We start from the raw sequence: 21198 nt of genomic DNA, 5'->3' as shown, positions 1-21198 counted from the left end.
AGGAGGGAACCGATAGGCAGTTTGTGTAAGCAACTCTGGTAGCTCTGAATGTGATTCTTCTTTTGAACCTCTCTGTTAGTAAGTAGGTGCTGCATTGTTAAAGGAGGCAGTTTTGAGTTTGATTTTGTCAACAGTAGTGAGCCAGTTAGATTGTCTTCTAGTTGTTGAGATGTGATCTCTTCTGGTCATTCCTAGGGCTTCTCTTAGGGCATTATTTTGAAGTATTTGAATTTTATTTGTGATGTATTTGGACAGCACAAGTGCTCTTGCCAAAGTGGTGCAACTGTTTGTAGAGAGGTAAGGTTTCGCTGCTCTAATCAACGTACATGTGTAGGCTGTATAAGATGCCATAGCATTCACCTGTTTTGCCAAGGTAAGGGTGGAATAAAGGTAAAAACCTAGTGTTTTTACCTCCTTAGTGACATGGTAGGACTGGGGCATAAATTTGTCTCCGGCACCAACGAAAAAAAAGGCCCAAAGTTGCAAATGGGAATTCATTCTTTGTGATGCTGTTTGAATAGTGCCCAAGGAGGAGGTTTTTGATAAAATGTGATGCAAATTGTACATTTTAAAGAATATTTATTCAGCAACACTGGTCAAAACTAATTGCCGCATAGAGAAATATCTCATCAAACTGGCCCACATTGGCCAAAAAAGTGCCCCACTTTGACCCAAAAAACTGGCCCACACAGGCATTTTGTGTTTTTGGTTCGGCCATGGGCCAATTGCTCTATAAGCCAGTCCGAGCCTGCTTAGCGACCTTGATTGTGTTGCCATCAATATCAAAGAAAGTGTAGTCAAGGCTGAGTTTCTTGGTATTGGATGTAGTCCCCAGCATGATGAATTTGTTTGTCATCATTCAGGCATAGACCGTGAAGTGCCATCCATGCCTGGATGATGAGGTATATCCTATTCACTAAGGCCAAATCCTGATAGAAATCCCGTGAAAGTGGGATGAGAATCTGGGTGTCATCTGCGTAGTTAGTGTAGATGACACCTAGATTGTCCAGATAATCAAACAGGGGCTTAGTAAAAATGTTAAACATGGTAGGGGAGACACAAGATCCCTGAGGTACACTGCAAGTGATAGGGGCGGGGCCTGCAGATGCTGAAGTGGAGAAGACCCTCATAGTTCTCTCACTTAAAAATTATTTAATCCTTGCATTGGCTTGATGCGAGAAATGTGCAGCTGACTCTAAGTGGTTACAAAGTACCTTGTGGTCCACCAAGTCAAACGCTGCTGGGAGATCAAGGAGGAGAAGTAAGGCAGTTTTTCCCTGGTCTCTGAGCTCATCGACCTGGGCCTTCAAATCAATAAGTGCTCTTTCAGTGCCGTGCTGTTGTCTGAAACCTGATTGCCGGGTGCTGAGGAGTTGGTTTATCTCCAAGAATTCCTGAATCTGTAAATAGGCCACTCTGTCTAATATCTTTAGTAGAAATGGCACCGTAGTGATTGGTCTGTAATTTGTGGGTGTAGCCGGGTCCAACGATTGCTTCTTAAGGACAGGGAGGACCCATGATTCCTTGTGATTACTTGGTATGGTACCTTAGGTAAATGAAGCATTGATCAGTTGGGAGATGAAGAGAGATAAGTGCCTTGCAGCATCTTTTATAATTTGGGCAGGGCAATTATCACCTCGACAATTTGACGGTTTAAGCGGGAGAATTATTTTTTCAACCTCCAGTATGGATACTTTAGTGAAGTTGAAACGCTGTTCTGGTTTATCTGTAGTACGTAGTTTGTCAGCTTGGACGGTGGCCGGGGGAATGTTTCATTTTTTCTTATTGATTTTAACATGGAGAGTGGCAATTTTGTCACTGAGAGTCTTTTGTATGTTCGAACACCACATTTTGTTTTTGACACAGTTGTCAGGTACTGGGATAGGATTCTCCAGTTCCTTTTATATTGTAAAGAGCTCTTTGGTACCTGATTTAGCTTGCAATATTCTGTTGTCAAAGCTTTCCTTTTTGGCTCGCCGTATTTCGGTTTTGTATTTGTATTTGGTAGAGGTATTAATAAGGATAACTTTATTAGCCTCAGATGGTGATAGCCTCCATGCGGATTCACACTTGCATTTTTCCTTAGAGATTTTAGGTATGGAGTAAACCAGGCATTTAGGTGTGCTCTTGGTTTACTTTTCCTCATTTTCAAAGGGGCGATAGTGTCAAGGGCATTGGCCATAACTCAGCTAAATTCATTAACTAGTGTGGATGGATCTAGTGTGTCTGACAATGGGCCTCATTACGAGGAGAGTGGTAAGGGGTTAACGGCGCTGGTAAAGGTGCCGGAGCCATTAACCCCTTACCGCCCCATTACGAGGTCCGCTCGCGGGACCCGCTCAGGACACCTGGTTTTTACGTAAGCGGCCCAGCATGCTTACAATGGGCCCGTCATTAACGGGCCCGTTGTTAGCATGCTCCCCATTCCCATTGAGCCCTATGGGGGCTCGAATGGGAATGGGGTACGGACCAGGTCTGGGTTCCCTGAATGGGGAAATACCGGGCCCTCCAAGGTCGGAATGGCCCGGTATTTTTCCATTCAGGGAACCCGGACCCGGGTTTGGGAGTAGCCATGCCCTTATTAAGGACATGGCTACCTCCAAACTCGTAATGTGGCCCAGTGAGTTTAAAGTTGGGAGTATTAGCGGTAGTAGTTTGTCTGTAGTTAAATTCTTTTTATTCCTTGTTAGTGTAGGAGGCGCTAAAGGGTTGTTTTGGGTCAGGTGGATTTTAGTATCTGTAGTCAAGGCTATAAGAGCGTGGTCCGTCCATATCTGTGGACGATGGTGGTGATGGTGGTACTATAATTATAGTCCGCCACCCAGTCGAGTGTTCTGCCCTTCTCGTGGGTGGGCTGAGTCACTTTTTGGTTAAAGCCGAGCTCCGAGAGGACGTTGGCTATGTTTGTAGCTTGGGCATCTTTATAATCGTTGAAGCCCAAATTCAGGTCTCCTAGTAAGAGGGCTTGTGAAGTATTTTTTAGGTTATCTGAGAGGATAATAGATATGTCCTCTTCGAAGGAGCCAATGAGGCCTGGTGGCCTATAGATAAGGTGTATGGTGATAGCTTGTGAGTTTGAGGTGAGTAACTTAACTGTTGAGGATTTGCAGGATATAGCGTGCAAGGGTGTTGCTATTCTAATTGGCAAGTTAGCTTTAGCTATGATAGCTAGATCTCCTCCACGGGTGTTGGTTCTATCTTCTCTGAAGATGGTAGAGTCGGCTGGCACAGCAAGCATCAAGGCAGGGCCAGCTGCTTGGTGTAGCCAAGTTTCGGTGATGGCTAAGAAGTCATAGTTACCTATTTGTAGAAGGTTAGCAATTTCGGTGAGGGCTCCTTTGAGGGCTGGACTTGCTTTAGGTTGAGTAGAGTGGGCAGAACTACTATGTTCAGCTGGTGTAATTAGAGTTTTTTTGTGTTTGTCTGTCCTAAGGTTGTGATTAGTGGTGGCGTTTGGTGGGGAGCAAATAGTTTTGGTAGAGGTAGTTACAAGTTTATTCCTCTGATAGACACAGGCGATGTGGTACCTGGTGGGTGGTTTGAATATTTTGGGTAGTCTCGCTCGTAATTTGGTATTCCTATGCGTAAGGTTGCACAGGATGTTTGTTCTAGGTGGGATGGATAAGTAGTTAGGAGAGAGTGATTTTCCTAGGAGGCATTCCATACCTAGGGTGGTGGTGGACAGCCTAGTATTACTATTCAGCATTTTTGTGGTCAAATGTTGTGGTGATGGGCTCATTAAAGATGTTGTAATCCAGGGAGCAGTTAGGTAGAGGATGATGACAAGTATTATAATCTGCAACAGTGTAGCAGGATAGGTACAGAGGGATGATTCTGGACCATGATGGAAGTGCACAGGGTACCTGGTTATACGTGGTGATTAATTGGCGTATAGTACCGGGTATTCCACAATACTCAATAGGCTGGTTCACCAGTGAATGCATGCTAAAAATCTCAGGGTATGCCACAATACTCAATAGGCTAGTTCACCAGTTAATGCATGCTAAAAATCATGAGAGTGATTCAAGAGTATGCAGTCAGGCTCCCTAGGTAAGTACCTAGTGTAGTGTTTGCTAGTAAGGTATGCCATCTGACTAAAGGTTGAAGCAGGAAACAATAGCCACATCAAACATAACTAGGCTATGTAGATAGGTATTTAGCTTCAATGAGTAGAATCGGCGATAAGGTCGTACGCAGGTACAAAGTAGTGAAAAGATTTTGAGTCAGGCAGCACGTGAACATTTGTATAGAAAGACTATAGCAGGTCAGGTTGGCAGCAAGAGCATGGTCAAAGGTACTCACATAGGTGTCAATATGGTATTAAACTTGCCCACATTCCGGAAGTGAAGTCAGCTTTACAGTTGCAAGTAGTGTGAATCCGGCTGCAAACAGTTCATATTGTGCTCCATGGAGCGAACAGGAGCAAACAGCGCCTTATAGTGGCATTGGATGTGGCCGGCTTCTTCCGCCTGGCGGCGGGTGTTTGCTGTAATATAAAGCTGAGCCTCGCTTTCATGCCGCATCGCGCCCGACATTTTGTTGAGATATGCACGTCGGCGCAGTGCGGTTTGGGGCTAGATAAAAGCACTACAATGTGGATTTGGGCAAAAATGGGGAGAAGAAAAAGCCCAGGCAGGGCTGATGCGAGGGTGGCCTCACCAGTTGAGCACCAGGAAGCTGGATTCAGGCGATGTCTTTAGAGGTCGCATGGAGGGTTGCTGGGTCCACAGCTGGAGTCACGCTGAATGGAGGTCAACAGGGGCAGCTGGTGGGGGCTCCTGCCCTCTCCACCGATGAAGGGCACACACTAGCCATCGTGGGGGCAAACAGGGCCTTATAGTGGCCTTAGGCTGATTTAGTAGACTATTTTAGCTATGGCTGCCTGGTGGCTTAGCCGTCAAATGCAAGCTGTTGCCAGATTCATGTACCCCATCAAATCACCCCCTAAAATATCACCTGTGGAGAACCTTAAAGGCCCAGCCTCTGATAACTACTTATTACATTACACCCTTCTTGGAAATCGTCAGCAAAGCAGGACTCATCTTCTACAACTCTGCAGATGACACTTAAATTGTTTACAATCTTACCTAATTCTTAACCCTAAATCAACCAGACCACGACAACGCCACTCAAAAATTGACTCACGGAGGATGTAAAATTGGTTAAAACTCAGGCCAGCTAAAAGAGAACTTATGACATGCAGTCCCAGAACACCACACAGCACTAACATTCCTTAGCTAGAAGAAACGTGGTCCTTCTTTCAGCTTAGAACAACAGTTAAAAACCTTGGATTACTCATGGACATCTATTTTACTATTAAGCTTCAAGTTAACACTCTTGTTTGAATCTTCTTTGGACCAAGCTCTATGTGATGCATCCTAAATATCCTGGAATTCCCAGAGAGAAACATGATAAGCATCGTCCCAGTGCCCTCAAGTCTAGATTATGCTGACAGCCTCTAACTAGGTCCCATGGAATAGCTGCTATAGAGGGGAACTGCAACCTTCATCTCCTCAGATATTTTGGACTACAGTTCCCATCAGCATGTGCCTTCATTGTCACAGATGGGAGCCCTTGGGATCTGCAGTCCAAAACATCTAGTGAAACATAGTTTGCATACCTCTGTTCTAAACTACCCACAAAGATTGAAAAATGCAGCAGCTAGACTGCTCCACATCCCTCTAGATCTTGAAACAGGCACTCTATCTCACACCAGCCAGTAGACAGCAATTGCCTGAATCTGATAAGAGGATATTCAACTCCAGTCCACCAATATGGCTCTAGAAACAGTCCTGCACTTGACCTGGAAACACCAATAGGATCATCCTTCTTAATCATGACCAATAACCTCTAAAACAACCAGGCAACCTTGCACATCAGAAGATTACCTCAAGAGTCTCCAGAATGTTCATCCTCAAGAGTCTCCAGAATTTTCATCACACTCCAAACATCATAAAAGCAGTGGCAACCACAGAACGTACAAGTCTATCCCGACTAACACTAAACATCCATTCCCCTCCCAAACTCACCTACTCATCTCTTCAAACCATTATACTCTTGCACAACATACACAAATGCATGCATACATTGCAACCTATTGCCTGCTAACACCACCACCACACTAACTACTGAAGAGCCATGGCAAGCTCTTTCTGCACATCCCCACAACACATCTATGCCTATTGCATTCTTTCCCCACTAGGTCTTTTGGTGGGCTGACACTGACAGTTTATCACTCTTTAGATCGACAGACAGCAAAGTGTGACCACCAAAAACCAGCTGGAAACACACTGCTGCCCAGGAACTGTGTACATATCATTGGCACCCATCAACGCATGAGGATTTGCACCTCCCTCTCATTCTCCTCATTTTAACCGTCCCAACCCGCCTTCTTGTATTCTAGAGCCATGCACTAAAAGTTTAGCAAAATGGCACAGGTTGTGCTAAATAGGACCACATTACATGGCATTACATGCCCAGCTGCACTAAAGTACTACATTCTATTTAGTGTTGCCTACCCTTCTGCCTGGAAAGAGTTGCGTTGGAAAGGGCTACACATGGCATGGAGCGAGTGCTCCTTTAGGCAGGCACTGAGTAGGGCGTACCCCAAGAGTATTTATAGGTAGAGAGGTGCGCTGCAGTCATGAAAGCATTTTTCACTTCTCACCCCAGATTCACAATATCTGCCCAATAATATGAGTACCTCAAATCTGAAGGAAAATATGGCAGTGGTGTAAGTACCAGTATTTGCAATGCAAACCCCTGGCAATGGTGCACCTGCCTAGACTTTTCATTACAATCGCTGGTTTATTATGGCTTCTGTAATAGGTAGTTCATAGCTAAATTAAATCAATAAATGTCCAATAGTGAAGGTTGGGTAAATGCCTATACATAGGCCCTCCTTACAAGTTTGCCGGAACCCCGCCAGTAATTCCAGATGTGTCCAGGCAAACTGGCCCTACTGTCTCTGTCACCTAATATCCTGGTATTACCCGGGATAATACCTTCATCGGAGACAACAGTAAGTTCCCATTCCATGGAGTCCTATAGGTCAGACATGCCAGGAGATCTGTGGCCCCCACTGGCAAACTTGTGGTTTGCCAGGCAGGAAGAAATGCAGGTGTTGGAATTACCAGCATTTTTTCTGCCATTTTCTTTTCCAGAACAGCAAAGTCATAATGAGGGCCATCGTGTACACAAAAGCCAATACTACTGTTGTTTGTCAGGGCTTGTACCATGGTGCATGCAACATGCATGTGATTGACGGAGCCAAGTGCACCAAAAACACTCTTTTGCTCCCAATGCTTACTTTTACATCTCCCCCTAACACTCACACGGGCGACATGGAGCTTACATATTCAGCTAGACCTTAGAAAATGCCACGTCACTCTTCTTAAAACAGGAAAGAGTCACAGAGGAACGATACCTTAATACTGCATCTGCTACACTGGAAAGATTTTCTGGCATAATTGGTAGAGACTAGTGTATGCCTTCTAAATAAACCATCTATCCTGAAAAGACTCCTTCTAATATCATTCAAATAAGATATCAGCGAATACATCAAAGGGTTGCACCAACCCAAAACACCTTCAGCATTTAATAAATTACTAGGTTGCCTATTAATGTGACGCAATCCAATGGGTTTGAAGGTAAAATCAGGGTGCCTAATTAGGCATGTTGTTTGCGCTTCTTATTTCTATCTTGATTTTCAAAGGCAATAGAGAATCAAGCCAACTACAGCATAATGGCGTAATTATAAATCATTCTGTGTTTCTCTAATATCGTAGACATGAGCTGATTAGTCTGCTGTGGTTGTTGGACCTTCAAAACACATGAGCAGCATTTGGAGCTTCATTACATAACGCCCCACAATTTAGGATAAAACAGCAGCTAGGCTATTGTACAGGGGGGCGGAGAAATACGCAACTCGGGCGAAAATTCTGTGCTGAACACACAGCAAATTATAGCGGCACATAAAAGGGCATTAATGTCCACCCTTCTGGTGTGCGATGTGCATTCTGCCCTGCACTAGAGAGATGGGATGTAAAATCGCCGGATATAGTGAGGTTGTCCTGGCCATTGGATAACCGAGGAACAAAGATACAATGAGGGTAATTCATAGAAATTTGTACAAAAGTGGCGCACGCGGCTGGCGCACAGTGTCCCTGTGCGATGCACTGCGCCAGCCGCGTGCGAAAAAATCCTTTTCATTTCACAGCGTATACATGGATTTTAGCCTCCGAAACCAGCCGTGGCGCAGAGTGGCGCAGCGACCCTGCAGCAGCGCCAGTTACGCCCCCAAGAACGCCCTTGCGCAAGGAAAAGCCTTCAAAATTCACAAATCATCGCAAAGGGCTGCGCTAACCCTGGACCAGTTCACAGGGCTGCCAAACAGCAAACGCCAAGCGGGGAACGTGTATTTCAGTGGTTCGCGGGAAGTTTCACACGCAAAAACAGCAGGGTACGTGCATTTCAGGGGTGCGCAGGAAGTATCACACGCGATTCCATCAGGGTACGTGTATTCCAGGGGTGCGCGGGAAGTATCACACGCAAAAACAGCAGGGTACGTGCATTTCAGGGGTGCGCGGGAAGTATCACACGCGATTCCATCAGGGTACGTGTATTCCAGGGGTGCGCGGGAAGTATCACACGCAAAAGCAGCAGGTTATGTGTATTTCAGGGGTGCGCAGGAAGTATCACACGTGATTCCATCAGGGTACGTGTATTCCAGCTGTGCGCGGGTAGCACCACACGTGAATTACACGTGTGGGTCCTCCCAGGTGTTCCCTCTACACCCTCCACGGCCCCTGCAGGCGGCCCACACCACAGGGGCCTACCCTGCACATGTCCCGCAGGCAGCCCATCCACCATGCCCATGCCCCCCAGCCAACCCACATGTCAGCTTGCACTACTGCCCACCAACGCATGTCCCCCTGCACCCCCAGCCCCCAGGGGCACCCTCCACCAGGCCCCCACTCATGTCCAACTCATGTCTCCCTGCACCCCCACCCCCCAGCATCCAGGGGCACCCTCCACCAGGCCCCCACTCATGTCTCCCATCACCCCACCCCCCAGCAGTGCAGGGGCAGCCTCCACCAGGCCCCCACTCATGTCTCCCACCACCCCCACCCCCCAGCAGTGCAGGGGCAGCCTCCACCAGGCCCCCACTCATGTCTCCCATCATCCCCACGCCCCAGCAGTGCAGGGGCACCCTCCACCAGGCCCCCACTCATGTCTCCCACCACCCCCACCCCTCAGCATCCAGGGGCACCCTCCACCAGGCCCCCACTCATGTCTCCCACCACCCCCACCCCCCAGCATCCAGGGGCACCATCCACCAGGCCCCCACTCATGTCTCCCACCACCCCCACCCCCCAGCATCCAGGGGCACCCTCCACCAGGCCCCCACTCATGTCCAACTCATGTCTCCCATCACCCCCAGCCCCCAGCATCCAGGGGCACCCTCCACCAGGCCCCCATTCATGTCTCCCATCACCCCCACCCCCAGCAGTGCAGGGCACCCTCCACCAGGCCCCAACTCATGTCCAACTCATGTCTCCCTGCACCCCCACCCCCCAGCATCCAGGGGCACCCTCCACCAGGCCCCCACTCATGTCTCCCATCACCCCCACCCCCCAGCAGTGCAGGGCACCCTCCACCAGGCCCCCACTCATGTCCAACTCATGTCTCCCTGCACGCCCACCCCCCAGCATCCAGGGGCACCCTCCACCAGGCCCCCACTCATGTCCCCCAGAACCCCCACCCACCAGCATCCAGGGGCAGCCTCCATCAGGCCGCCTCTCATGTCTCCCACCACCCCCACCTCCCAGCAGTGCGGGGGCACCCTCCCCCAGGCCCCCACTCATGTCTCCCACCACCCCCACCCCCCAGCAGTGCAGGGCACCCTCCACCAGGCCCCCACTCATGTCCAACTCATGTCTCCCTGCTCCCCCACCCCCCAGCATCCAGGGGCACCCTCCACCAGGCCCCCACTCATGTCTCCCATCACCCCCACCCCCCAGCAGTGCAGGGGCAGCCTCCACCAGGCCCTCACTCATGTCTCCCACCACCCCCACGCCCCAGCAGTGCAGGGGCACCCTCCACCAGGCCCCCACTCATGCCTCCCACCACCCCCACCCCCCAGCATCCAGGGGCACCCTCCACCAGGCCCCCAATCATGTCTCCCACCACCCCCACCCCCCAGCATCCAGGGGCACCCTCCACCAGGCCCCCACTCATGTCCAAATCATGTCTCCCATCACCCCCACCCCCCAGCATCCAGGGGCACCCTCCACCAGGCCCCCACTCATGTCTCCCATCACCCCCACCCCCCATCAGTGCAGGGCACCCTCCACCAGGCCCCCACTCATGTCCAACTCATGTCTCCCTGCACCCCCACCCCCCAGCATCCAGGGGCACCCTCCACCAGGCCCCCATTCATGTCCCCCAGCACCCCCACCCACCAGCAGTGCAGGGGCACCCTCCACCAGGCCCCCACTCATGTCCAACTCATGTCTCCCTGCACCCCCACCCCCCAGCATCCAGGGGCACCCTTCACCAGGCCCCCACTCATGTCTCCCACCACCCCCACCCCCCAGCAGTGCAGGGGCAGCCTCCACCAGGCCCCCACTCATGTCCAACTCATGTCTCCCTGCACCCCCACCCCCCAGCATCCAGGGGCACCCTCCACGAGGCCCCCACTCATGTCTCCCACCACCCCCACCCCCCAGCAGTGCAGGGGCAGCCTCCACCAGGCCCCCACTCATGTCTCCCTCCACCCCCAGCCCCCAGCAGTGCAGGGGCAGCCTCCACCAGGCCCCCACTCATGTCTCCCATCACCCCCACCACCCAGCAGTGCAGGGGCACCCTCCACCAGGCCCCCACACATGTCTCCCACCACCCCCACCCCCCAGCAGTGCAGGGGCAGCCTCCACCAGGCCCCCACTCATGTCTCCCACCACCCCCACCCCCCAGCATCCAGGGGCACCCTCCACCAGGCCCCCATTCATGTCTCCCACCACCCCCACCCCCCAGCATCCAGGGGTACCCTCCACCAGGCCCCCACTCATGTCCAACTCATGTCTCCCATCACCCCCACACCCCAGCATCCAGGGGCACCCTCCACCAGGCCCCCACTCATGTCTCCCACCGCCCCCACCCCCCAGCAGTGCAGGGGAAGCCTCCACCAGGCCCCCACTCATGTCCAACTCATGTCTCCCTGCACCCCCACACCCCAGCATCCAGGGGAACCCTCCACCAGGCCCCCACTCATGTCTCCCATCACCCCCACACCCCAGCAGTGCAGGGGCAGCCTCCACCAGGCCCCACTCATGTCTCCCACTGCCCCACCCCCCAGCAGTACAGGGGCAGCCTCCACCAGGCCCCCACTCATGTCTCCCATCACCCCCACCCCCCAGCAGTGCAGGGGCACCCTCCACCAGGCCCCCACTCATGTCTCCCACAACCCCCACCCCCCAGCATCCAGGGGCACCCTCCACCAGGCCCCCACACATGTCCCCCAGCACCCCCACCTACCAGCAGTGCAGGGGCACCCTCCACCAGGCCCCCACTTATGTCCAACTCATGTCTCCCACCGCCCCCACCCCCCAGCAGTGCAGGGGAAGCCTCCACCAGGCCCCCACTCATGTCCAACTCATGTCTCCCTGCACCCCCACACCCCAGCATCCAGGGGCACCCTCCACCAGGCCCCCACTCATGTCTCCCATCACCCCCACCCCCCAGCATCCAGGGGCACCCTCCACCAGCCCCCACTCATGTCTCCCATCACCCCCACCCCCCAGCAGTGCAGGGGCACCCTCCACCAGGCCCCCACTCATGTCTCCCACCACCCCCACGCCCCAGCATCCAGGGGCACCCTCCACCAGGCCCCCACTCATGTCCCCCAGCACCCCCACCCACCAGCAGTGCAGGGGCACCCTCCACCAGGCCCCCACTCATGTCCAACTCATGTCTCCCTGCACCCCCACCCCCCAACATCCAGGGGCACCCTCCACCAGGCCCCCACTCATGTCCAACTCATGTCTCCCATCGCCCCGACCCCCCAGCATCCAGGGGCACCCTCCACCAGGCCCCCACTCATGTCTCCCAACACCCCCACCCCCCAGCAGTGCAGGGGCAGCCTCCACCAGGCCCCCACTCATGTCCCCCAGCACCCCCACCCACCAGCAGTGCAGGGGCACCCTCCACCAGGCCCCCACTCATGTCCAACTCATGTCTCCCTGCACCCCCACCCCCCAACATCCAGGGGCACCCTCCACCAGGCCCCCACTCATGTCCAACTCATGTCTCCCATCGCCCCGACCCCCCAGCATCCAGGGGCACCTTCCACCAGGCCCGCAATCATGTCTCCCAACACCCCCACCCCCCAGCAGTGCAGGGGCAGCCTCCACCAGGCCCCCACTCATGTCTCCCATCATCCCCACCCCCAGCAGTGCAGGGGCACCCTCCACCAGGCCCCCACTCATGTCTCCCACCACCCCCACCCCCCAGTATCCAGGGGCACCCTCCACCAGGCCCCCACTCATGTCCCCCAGCACCCCCACCCACCAGCATCCAGGGGCAGCCTCCATCAGGCCCCCACTCATGTCTCCCACCACCCCCACCCCCCAGCAGTGCAGGTGCACCCTCCACAAGGCCCCCACTCATGTCTCCCACCACCCCCACCCCCCAGCAGTGCAGGGGCAGCCTCCACCAGGCCCCCACTCATGTCCCTCAGCCAACATGTCATCACAATCTAGATCCCTGGCCCTTATGGTCAGCCTCCAAATGCCAAACACCCACCTGAGTATTGCATCCACCCACTTAGAAATGGCAAAAACATGATAGAACCCCAATTGAAAGTTTGGAAAGAACACATGTCCCTCACATACACCCAATGGGTATCAGTGAATGTCAAAACCCATATCATGATATGCATGAAACCAATGAGATGATACTACACATTGAAGTTTGAAGAAAAAATATGTATTAAAAGCAACATAAATTGAATCAAAAATAAACAAACAATAATGGAAATTTTAAAAAAATAAACCAGCAGGTCCGTGAAATAATGCAAAACCACAAATCATAATCCAAAGGAAAGGTGTCCAAAGTCACAGTCCACAAAAGTAAATCCAATGGAAAATTAAAATCGAAAACCATTGCTCCATGGGTAAATCATAAAAAAAAATGAAAATCCAAAAGTCAACTATATACAGATAAACAATCCAGGGTCCATGATCCCAACCGAAGAAATGAAACCTATCTAATAACACTACCTAAAAAAAAAATATATACAAAAATGTGGCCCATTGTCCAAAAGGTCCAAAAAAAATGCAAAACCAAATGAAACCTAACACTAACTACAGAACTATTTACAAGGGCAGCGGGCTAGTCCGACGGCTCACTTAGGGATGTTCCGGGCCAGGGCATCATCGAACTCCTGCTCAATGTCCCGGAGGCGGTCCTCCTCCATGGCCCCGAGGGTCCGCAGGGCCGTCCACATGTTCACCCCAAACTCCTTGCGGATTGCCTCAAGGCACTCGGCCCGCCTCAGGGCCCTCCGCATGGAGTTCTCCGCCCTGACCATCGTGAGCCGTGCCTCTTCCGCCTGCTGCCGCTCCGCATCTATGGCCCAACTGCTGCCACACGGAAGACACTTCCCGTCCTGGGTCCTCCTGCCCTCCGGCCGATGCCTGCCCCTCCGATGTCGAAGGCCCCGAGCCATCATGGCTCCCACCACGTTGCTGCTGCTGCTGTGTCTCTGCCCGTGCTCTGCCTCCTGCTGCCTGCACATCCTCCGCTGGCTGGGGTGCAGTCGTTGATGTGGCCACCCCTGCTGGACATCCGACTCCCGACTGTGGCAGGGATGCCTCCTCCACCAGCCTGGCCGCACCGTCAGAGGCGGCTCCACAGGGCACCCAGGTGACTAATGGGTGGGAAGATGGCACGGAGGACGACTGGCACATAGGGGGTTCAGTTGAGGAGGGGGTTGTAGCAAGCCCCATCAAACGGAGGAATCCGGCCTGGGTGACCTGTCCCAGTAGGCCGACGCGGTCAACGAGCCATTCGAGATGACGTGCAGTCTCCTCATGAAAAGACTGCAGGTCACCTCGCATGGCCCGTTGACGCAACGCCACACCAGTCAGGACAGGCTGAACCCGGACCCGGATAGCCACGTCTGCAGGCAGAGGAAGGCCAGTTGTCGTGAGCTCATCCCCTGCCTGAAAACGGGTCTGGACGTAGGCATCCCTGCTGGTGCAAGATGATGCAGTGACAGGATCAGGGACAGGATTGCACACAGGCACCTCTGCGGCGACCTGTGCTGCCTCCTGTCCCTGGTCCTGCACTGCACCACTAGCACCAGTGGAATCCCCACCTCCAGACCCCGTCTCTGTTGCTTGCACGGCCTCCTCCTCCACCAAACCCCCCACCAACCTGGATGACTCCGTGCCATCTTCCCCCGTTGGGCCCTGTGGGGTCCCAGCTGCCCCTTCTGCTGCCGAGGAGTCCAACTCTGACCTCCGCCTCTTGGACCTCCCCCCGGCAGCTGCGGCCTGGGACGCGGCACCGGACTCCTCACTCCCCAACGAGATCACAACCTGGGAGGGGAGCCGGGCCTTGCGTCTCCGGCTGGCGGTGCTATCCCCGCCGCTGTGCTCCACAGCACCTTCTCCGCCCTCTTCATCAGTTGACGCTGCAGACAGGGAGAAATAAAACACAGGCATCAGGGCACTGCACAATGGACACATACACACATGACAGTTGCACATGAGTGGCATTGGCAAACCTCAGACATGGCATCACAATTGGCAACACACATGTCATTTCAACTTGCACACATGAGCCATACCACAGCCACATCGCAACTGCCAGCACCATCCATACACATACAACAGCATGAGCAGGCAAGGGTGAGCCAGACATCACATGCAACACAGGGAGTGCACTACACATGCACGTACATCACCACACTTGCATGCATGTGTACACCTCAGCCAACTGTCGCAGTGTTCAGATGGGCATCCATGTCACATCTGCCAATCAGGCTTCCACATCCCGCTGTCACATGCATCCATGTTGCATCACTTTTGCACCCTTGTCAAATACACACACATGCACATGTACACAGTGCTGATACATGCAGCTGAAAACAACATACATGCGTGACATCACAAACATGTCTACTTACATACACATTCATCCAAACATGTGTGCCCACACAACTGCATTTGGCATGCAAGCCTACACACACAAGCACCATCCATGTCTCACACATGACAGCCCTCGCATGTGTTAGCCTCACGGCCCTGTACACTCCCACCCATACTCGGCCCCATACAAACAGATGTGCAACCGGCACACTACTGGCACATCATCACACGCACAGCTTACAATCATGATGCATGTACACTTACCGCTCGACTCCAGACGGGTCTGCCTCTCAAGGACCTGGACGTAGAGCACTGGGGATATGCGTTCCAGGACCCTCATCTGATCTTCCGACAAGTGGCCCCGGTGCCCCTTAGCATCCGCTGCCTTCAAGAGGCGCCGGGCCTTGTTCAGGGTCCTGGACCTGAAGTCCTCCCAGCACTTCTTGACATGTTGGAAGTCGCGGACTGCCACCCCCTCCGCGTTGATGGCATTCACGATGTTCGTCCAGATCCGAGTCCGTCCTTCCTTGTCAGCGCGCACACTTCCGAAGAGGGCATCATACTGCCCCAGGACTTGCTCTACCAGGACACCAACTTCCCTGGCACTGAAGTTGGTGCCCCTCTGCCTCTCTGGCCGGGGGTTGTCAGTCGTGCCAGATGTTGCAGTGCCCGACATGACAACCCCAGAGGCAGGAGTGGGTGGGCAACTGGGTCCTGGGGCTGGGCTGTGGAGCGATGGAATCCCAGTCGGGAGTCTTCGGTTCCAGCAGGGGTGGTCACATCAACAGCACCCCTGGCTGATTTGCAGGCAGCAAATGGCAGGGCACGTAGGCAGCAGGCAGTCAGGCAGCAGCAGATGGCAGGTGGGAGCGTGCTCAGGGCTCTGGGGGGCAGTAAATCGGCTTTCTGGGCAGGAGCGTGGTCTTCCGTGTGCTTACGCGTGGCCAGCTTGATACGGAGTGATTTGGCACATGAAAATCCTGCACGTCTGCGTGTAATTCGAGGAAAGGCCCTTAGCGCGTAAGCGCGTCTGCACGCATACGCGATTTCATTGGCCCAAAGGCCCCCATGCGCAGCTATGACATCACGCGCATGGCCGTAGAGAATGGCACGTGTAAAAAAAAGATACACGTCCGAGTGTCAAAGCGTGTAATTGGTGGAAATGGCCTCATCGCGTATGCGCGTCTTTGACGTGTGTATAAAAGGTACGTGTAGAACGCCATTTCCTTGTATGTGCTTTTGGTGGCGAGCGAGTGGGTGAAATCTGTACTTCTTGTCGGTTCACACGCGATTTACTTCACGGCGTTTCAAGTTCGTACTCCCTGTTACCTCTGACAGCTTTTTCTCTTTTCCTCTTTTTCCTGGGCCTGTTTCCTCAAACAGCGTTCCCTTCTACTGTTGTCCTGTCTCCTCAAACAGCGTACAATTCTTCTTTTGGGGGGGGTGTTGCCAACGCGCACACGCGCATATTTTTCTGTCTCCTCAACTCCTCAGAAAATTTTGTTTCTGGCAGACGGTGAGTCGCGCACGTATTTAACATCTGTGCTTGCCCCGTGTGTCGCATACCCCTTCAGAGTTCATTCTAGGCTGCATGTGACACGCATACGTTCATTCTTGTGTTTCTGGGTGCCACAGCGTAGTGCAGGTTTATTTTTCCACACACGTGGTCTAGGAGGGGTTGCGTGCACCTTACTTCCCTTTTTTGGGGTGCCTGTGCGTTGCGTGACCCGTCATCTTTCCCCAGGGGTGACATACAGCCTTGCTATAGCACTAGGGTACGATTACCATCTGGTACCCAACCCCTTTGACCCCCAATTGCCCAGGACAATAGTTCACATCGACTCCCATACGCACAATAACATCAGTGCCATGGCTGGGAGGCGAACAAGCCGTAAGGGTGGCAAAGGTGGCCGAGCCCCAAGTGGTGGTCGGGGTGGATCCGGTAGGGGACGTGGCTGTGACTTGCATGGTGCCCCTAGCCCCCCATGTGTGGAGGAGCAGTCAGGGATACCCATGCCCCCCCCCCTGGTTGAGGGTAACGTGGCTGACATCATCCATGCTCAGCCCTTGTTGGACCAGCCCACTGTGGAACCAGACCTGGCACAGGCTGACTCCATGGCTGACTTCCAGGTCAGCAGGTCTAGGCCATGTGCGCCGGTGCACGTTGGTGTCATCAGGCCACGTGGATCAGGGGCAGCTAGGTCATCTGCTGCCCTGCGTAGGCAGGCTGGGGAGGCTGCAGGGGCAGCTGCGGCTCCATCCACCCCACCTCTCACACACCCAGCCAGGACAGTGGCGGTCCAAGTCTATCATGCTGACATTCCCCCTGACACCATCACACTTGAGCTAATGCCTGCCCCAACTCTCATGCTGAGTGTGCAATCCCACACTCCTAGTACAGAGTCCACCGGGGCTCCTGCCCCTAGTGTCCAGAGCGGCGTAGGACACTCAGGATCCCCACCACCTTCCAAGCGGAAGAGGAAGAGTGCTCGTCCAGTAGAGGCTGATGCCCCAGACACGGCTACACAGTCCGGCCCGTCAATGAAGCCCAGCTTTAATGAGGCCGAACTGAATGCACTTGTAGAGTATGTGTCCGCACATGACTGCAAAATGGTGATTGTTGCAGGATCCAAGACCACACCTGCACAACGTCAGGCACACTGGCAGACCATCGTGGACATCATAAGTGCCCTTGGAATCGTGAGGCGCACAGCTACTGAATGCTACAAGCGCTAGAAGGACCTGAAGCGCAGGGCAAAGAATAAGCTGGCCTCAAGTCATGCTGCAACTCTAGTGACTGGAGGTGGGTCTCCAGCAGAGGACATAGAACTCACTCCACATGAGCAGGTTGCTGGGACCTACGTCACGGAGGAACAGATCTAAGGTGTGGGAGAACTGGCAGATTACGAGGCATTGTCCGGTGAGTGCACATGCATGTGTGTGTCATCCATGTGCATGGTGTGTGTGGGAGGGCTTCTGTTTGGGTGCCAGGTGAAGGTGTGCGTGCCTGAGTGGTTTGGGTCACCCATGTGCCTCATCCAATACATTCTGCACACCAGCATTTGGGTATAGCAGTATCCCTTCTGCCAACATTAGACATCCAGCCCAACACCACGCCAGTTGCCCTTGAAGTGTCATCTTGCCACAACATTGTTGCTTATTTTCCTCTGTTTATTCAGGCAGATTGTTTGCATACCACCACTTTTACTCGGCATTTCTCAGTCCTATTGTCAAATGTCTGACATGGATATGGTACAGTGGACTGGCTTTGTTTCCTGGACATGATTTGTTTAGACATGTCCCTGTGCTATAGAACCATTTTGGACTGGCAGCTCCAGGTTAAACATTTGAACCATTTCAATGAAAAAATCAATTTCATGAGCAAACTGGACTGAATGAACAATTGGTGCCCTCCTCTCCCTCTTCACTTTATGGCTAGGGTACATGCCATCTGTGTGATGGCATGTGTATTTGACCTGCCAATCACTGGCCAATGTGTGATGCCACTGCCAGGCAGCATGCAGCAAATGTGTTCATCTTCCATCTTGGTGTCATCAATGTGTGCCATCTGCCTACCCTTCGCACGCAGTGACGGTGCATGCATGGGAGGGTTTTAGTCATGTGGGACATGTGTCAATCAAGTACTGTTTCTGTAGCCTCTCAGCCCTAATTGTGTGCCGTAGTGCTAATGCCTGTTTCCATTTGTTTTCTTTTATGTCTTTGCAGAGGATGACGCACTTGATACTGCTGGGGTTGTGGAGATGGTGCAGACCCAGGAGGGGTCTGAGGCCCGACCGACCACCAGTGAGGGACGTGGTGTGGTGGTGGGTGAGAACCCACAACTGCTGCAGGTCGTGCTCTTAAGGGGTGTCTCTGGCTGCACCTCCCCCGAGCTGTATTCAGGTGTCGATTCGGATGATGAGACCTATGTGCCGTCGCAGGTGAGTGTTCCTGGGAGGGATTCTGTTCTGTCCGACCCACCTGCACCAGGGTTAGAACCCTCAATGGGGATGTCAGTATTGGCAGGTACACCTTTGGTGGTTACGGATGCAGGGTCACACTCTGCAACATCTGATCCTGTTCCTGGGCCAGAGGGGGAATGCAGTCCTGCAGTGCCGGCACAGCATGGCGCAGTTCGCCTTGCCCCAGACAGGTGTGGTGCCCGCCGACGTGGTGGCCATACGCCACCTGGCAATACCGCATGGGAACAATCCATATATGGTATGGCAACCCAACAGGCAGCATCATCAGAGATGATGGCTCAGGCCATGGATAGGGTGGCCACTTCCATTGTCCCCCCCGAAAGGCTGATGGAGCGACTACAGCAGGCAACAGACTCCATCTGCCAGTCACACAGGGAGGACATGTTGGTGTCCGACAGGGACAGGCGGGCGACACTGGCGACTCTGCGGTAAGCCATTTCCATAGAGTCGCAGGGCCACAGGGAAGCCCTGAGGGTGGAACTCCTTCACCTCAGGACGACTCTTGTTGAGCTTGAGGCTTCAACAAACAGAAGGACAGAACAGCAGCTGGAGCGTCTCACACGTACGCTCTCAGCTGAGATGCAGGCAACTAGGGCGGAGGTCCGGGCATCCCGTGAGTTGTTGCATGGGGACCTACGCACAATTATCCTCCAGAACGAGACCTACCACACCCACATGCTTGCTGCCATGGAGGAACAGACTTGGGCTTTGCGTGGGCTGCCTCCCATAGTGCCACCACCTCCTGATGCAGCTGCAGAGGGTGAGGAGAGCGACAGCAGTGATTCTCTCAAAATAGGGTAGCCGTGTAGGCCATGAGCCCATGGAGGTGTTTTTTTTTCGCAAGATCCACACAGGTGGTCTTGGTGTGCACCCAGTCCTCGGACCTCCTGGGTGGCCTCCCCCACCCCCCACCCCGGGTCCATTAATGGCCATTTTTGATTTTTTTTTATTGATTTTTTTTTATTATTATTTTTTTTTTGGACAGTGTGTTGCCTTGTGTGGCTCCCGTGGGCATACGCTGTATTGTGGCTGGGCACATGCAGGTTTGTCATGAATTTGGTTCAGATGCTTGGGTTTGTGTGACACACACCCCTCCTGCTTCCCGTTTCCATGGGCTTGCAAAGGGTGTGCCCAAGTGACATTGACGTACATGGTGACGTTGGACTCCCATTCGATGTGTGGGCAGTCTGTAGTCAATACTGTGTATACATTCATAGTGCATATTGTTGTTGTATTGTACACTGCATGGTGTATTGATATGTGCCTCTGCATCCATCTCATCCTCCTAATTTGCAGGTCCATTTCTCATGTCTTCACAAGGTGGTCCACCTTGGAACTGGAGTCCATGTTGTAAGCAGTGCACCTACACTCTTGCGTGGCGCTAACACTGTATACTTGGAAGTGTTCGAAGTGCTGGCATTATCAGGTAGTGAGGCTACCAATTTTTTAAGTCTGTAATGTCATGTTTAAGGTAGGTTGGAGGTTGTGTAGGTGATTGGTATTCTTGGTAAGTATTTGGTAATGTGTGTTGTAGGTCCTGCATTACTGTGAGCATTTCATGTGTGGCCATGTTTCCATTAGGGGCACTGTAGTTGGTGACACTTGGGGCATGTTGTGGGGATTAATTTGTTTGCTCTAACATTGCATGACATGCCATGGTGTGTTGTGTGGCCGTGCCGGGAAGGGGTTGGGTGACATGGCACTGTTCTCATGTAGTATTTTGCAAGTGGGTATTCATTTCTGCAGCATGGAAGTGTGTCTTTTGATGACACTGCATTGGTGGTGTTTGTGTAGGTAGGGATGCACACATTGTGACACTTCCACATGAACAATCTCAGGCTGCTATGGTTCTGACAGTTGACTGTCCCTTTGTTCGTCATAATTGTCAGGTCGAGTCATCATTGCTTATCAGATGGTATGTGCCAGGGCTGTGTGCACTCCACAGGGGTGTGATTCCTATGTGAAGTAATTAGCCACCAGCTGCGTACGGGCTGCCTCACCCCTTGCCCTTTCCCCTCCCATGCGCAGTGGGCGTGCATGTGGTTGGGGATGTGGGGGCACCA

This window comes from Ambystoma mexicanum, chromosome 4q (genome assembly GCF_040938575.1).
Source record: "Ambystoma mexicanum isolate Mex_15411 chromosome 4q, UKY_AmexF1_1, whole genome shotgun sequence".
Taxonomy (NCBI): Eukaryota; Metazoa; Chordata; class Amphibia; order Caudata; family Ambystomatidae; genus Ambystoma; species Ambystoma mexicanum.
The sequence above is the reverse complement of the archived record's forward strand: the minus strand, read 5'-3'. Positions refer to the sequence as shown.